At 36.5% G+C, this 3,822-nt stretch overlaps 1 long non-coding RNA gene across 1 annotated transcript; it reads right to left on the minus strand.

Moving 5' to 3' along the window:
• Positions 1-571: 571 nt before the first annotated feature.
• On the minus strand, positions 572-3,189 carry LOC113070636 (uncharacterized). The gene is made up of 3 exons (XR_003279972.1): positions 2,939-3,189; positions 992-1,027; positions 572-888 (listed from the first exon to the last, which is right to left on the minus strand). It is a non-coding gene; the product is annotated as an uncharacterized LOC113070636 (long non-coding RNA).
• Positions 3,190-3,822: the final 633 nt, after the last annotated feature.

Consider the following 3,822-nt stretch of genomic DNA (forward strand, 5'->3'; position numbering starts at 1 on the left):
TGTATGTATAGGGCTTATATCCTGTATATGCAAATATATGCACCTCAATTTTTCCTATATGTGGCATATATACGCATATATGCAGCACATATATTATCATATATGTGCATATACACTGCATATAGGTTTCATATATGCGCATATATCCACATATAGGTTCTTTCCATGTGGGTACAAATTCAGTTGACGCGTGAACTTGACATAACAAAGCCTTAATTTTTATTTTTCTTCTGACACACGACTATAAAACACTTCTATATATCCACTCAAAACATCATATATGCTGTATGTTTTTATCGATAAAATGAGTCTAACATTTATTAAGTGTCACTTACCTGACTCATGAACTTGATATGATGTTTCTCCCGTGAAGTCACTCAGGCTCGTGCACGTGCAGAATGATCTCAGTGTTGGCTGGATTAGTTTTTATTAATTTAGTCAACATTAGCATAACTCACTGTTTACTGGATTTTTTACAGTGTGGGTTACTAACATTCTTTAACACATTTTCTTTCGTGTTAAACAAAAGAGAGAAACTCATTCAGAAAGAGAAAAGAGCGTCAGGGACATATTCACACAAAACATGGATAGGTTACAAATAAATGTCATGGTGATGTAGTTTTCCTGCTAGAAAACATTAAAAACAGCATTCACCTGGTAGATGTGTGTTGAATGAAAAACGTTCTTTTCTCAAAATAAACAAATAAAAATCAAGTAAAATAAATATAAATAACTCTTAAATGACCATCACGTCTGGCATCTTTAGTTGAACGATCCGCTCTGGTTTCTCTAACTCGGTCAAATCCTTGAGAGGGAGTGAAAGGTGACGAGTAGAGATTGGTAGCTGCTGTCTCATGAAACCCCAGACCTCCAGACAGAGCTCTTTCACTTTGGACACAGTATTACAGTCATTTTACAATCAAAATCATGATCATGATGATGATGGTGGAAAAACAAACTGAGATTTAATATATTTAAGGAAAGACCTTACCTTGGCCATTGGTCTGTGCACATTCATCATTCCTGTCTTTCAAAAACACATTATTATAGACAACAATGCAATTACTAATTATTATAGACAGCCGCTTAATTTTATTCCTGAATGAAGCATTTTGAATGAATTAATTGAATAAAAGGCTCCTTTATTAACACAATGACTTACTTCCATAAGTGAAGCATCATTTCATTGATTAATTTCATTCATATTTCTGTATTAATATTGCATAAAACAACCTCATTTCATTATACATTTGTAATTGCTGTGTAAATGCACCTTCAGCCGTCTGATCAGCATTAAACTGTAAATACATCTAAAATCATCTTCAGACGCAGCTTCTATATCTCTGAATGCTGATTTAACTGGTAAGAATTTAACATTAAAGATGACATACAAAAGGTAAAAAGTAAAAATAATAAATAAATAAATAAATAAACTGAAAATCAGTTGCCCCTTATGGGAAAGTTCATTTCTGACACTGATGACACTGGCTTATTGTTCAAAGTGTTATTTCAGGGTTTGGATATGTTCTTATAACTCAAACAAGTTCACCTTCAAATCATGACGTCAAATTCACATTTCACTAAATTCAATCACTGAAACAAGCATTTTGATGAACAAATAGTCCCATCCCAGTTGGATAACATATGATTTCATGAATTTCTAGAAAGTGCTCTATTAATAAAAATATATATATAATTAAAAAAAATAAAAAATAAATAAAACTCTTCATATCTGTCATATTATTTAAGTTCCTCCTTTGTCTAAAACACAGTGTAGTTGAACACAAAATTAAGACTGTATGTTCACATAAATTGATAGAGGTCAGTGCTTCACTACAATACATTCTCCTCGCGCTGCAGTGTGTTGAGCAGCTTTGCTACACAGATTTTGATAGTTAGCTATTGATCAGACCGTGTGCCAAAGCACCAAAGCCTCTGCCTCATTATGGTTAAGCCATTCATAATCTGTCTGTTTAATGAAGAGAAAGAGATCAAATGTAGTAGAAATAAACATGTTAAGAATCAACAGAAGCAGAGGACAATTATTATGAAATAAGTGCCATTTTTCAGATTTCAATAGGGCTTGGGCGTCGTGACATCATTACTTGGCGTGGCCACCACGTTGACAGCCTCCTTTACTGATACTCGGACTACTGTGCAGTGTTTAGACATACTCCCTCTCATCCGTGTGTCTTAATTTGATTAATTAAAAATCTATTTCAACCATGGTAAACCGTTGCTGTATTGTGGGGTGTAATAGCGCAACACATAATCGCCATGGGGAAAATAAAATGAGAATGGATTAACTTTACAACGCTTTCCTGCTTGGAGGCGCGACCACGGAGACCATAACATCTGAATATTAATTTATATAGCTTAAGTTAACATTGAAAATAAGGGAAATTTCTCGGGTTACTCATCCAAAATACGGGAAATTTCAACATTCATCTTTTTGTTGCTATTCCTCTGCTGACAGCAAAAAGTCGTACTACAAAACTGCTGCATTAACTAACGTTAAGCGATTTGTGAAGCTAGGTCTAACGTGACTTTAGTTACAGATTGGCGTGAAATCGTGCTCTCACAACAACCACGCTATCTTAAAAAGCCCAACATCACGCAGAAGTATAAATTGGCCTTAAGGTTGCTCTCAAGTAAGCAAACGATGCTTTGAAAACATGTTTCGCTGGAAGGGCAAGGGGTAGCAACAGGACAACAGTACAGAGACTGACAGGTCGGATCGAAGGGCTTACGGGATATTTTACAGGAAAATACTAAAACGGGAAGACAGCGGGAAAAGAGCTCAAATACGTGAGAATCCCGGATAAAAACGGGAGGGTTGACAGCTTCTAACTACACTTTTGTTAAAAGTAATTACATGTGTGAATGGTTGTTAGCACTAACGTTTACCAAACTAGCAGCAAGGTGTAGCGCAGCTTACCTTTGTCCAGATTACTGTAACGTATACTGTTTGCCGGTTTTATGATCTGCAACTCCTGAACATATCCATTTGTGAACTGCACATGAGACTCCAATGACTTGTAGCTTCGGAACTATTCTGAAGTGTAGGCGCTCACAAAACAAACAAGGTAGCCGAAGATATCTGTAATGCAAATGTGCGGCAACAAGTCTCCGTCGGTACTCCACTATTTGTTGGGAATTTCATATGGATCCAAACCGTTAATGTTGCCGATTTTGTGCACATACCGGTCCCTGACATCCCTATTTTGTGTATCCCTTTAAATCCCACAACCTTTTCGCGATTTTACCATCTTTTCTCTTTCTCCCAACTCTGCTTCTTCTCGTTCGAATTGCTGTTTGTTTACATTCGAGAGGCTGCCAGCAGGACCGCCACGTCCCAGAATGCAACACGGCGCCCAAGCCCTATATATAAAAAAAAAAAATAAAAAAAAATTATTGGAAGATTCCCTGATTTTCAGACACAAAAGTCAGTTTTTGCTCCATCAGAAATGAGAATAAACAGCAAAACCGCTGAATCGTTTGCGAAGTTAAATGAATCAGATTTTTAAACGACTCAGTTGATTCAACTCACTCATTAAGACAGTCACTTGCTGCCACCTACTGGCAGGTGTAGTTTCATATTTAAAAAAGTGTAACGAGTCCAATGAAGGCGAACCGTTGTGAGAACCCAAGTGCTGTTTATTTACAGAGTGATCCAAAATCCAAACAATAAACAAACAATAAACAAAGACTTGACTTGAACAGACTTGACTAGACTTGATTTGACGAGGCATGAACAGAGTAGACTCACCGACAGCAGGTTACAACATTAATACATGACAAGGGACAGTGGCAAAAACATGA

This window comes from Carassius auratus, unplaced genomic scaffold (genome assembly GCF_003368295.1).
Source record: "Carassius auratus strain Wakin unplaced genomic scaffold, ASM336829v1 scaf_tig00005102, whole genome shotgun sequence".
NCBI lineage: Eukaryota > Metazoa > Chordata > Actinopteri > Cypriniformes > Cyprinidae > Carassius > Carassius auratus.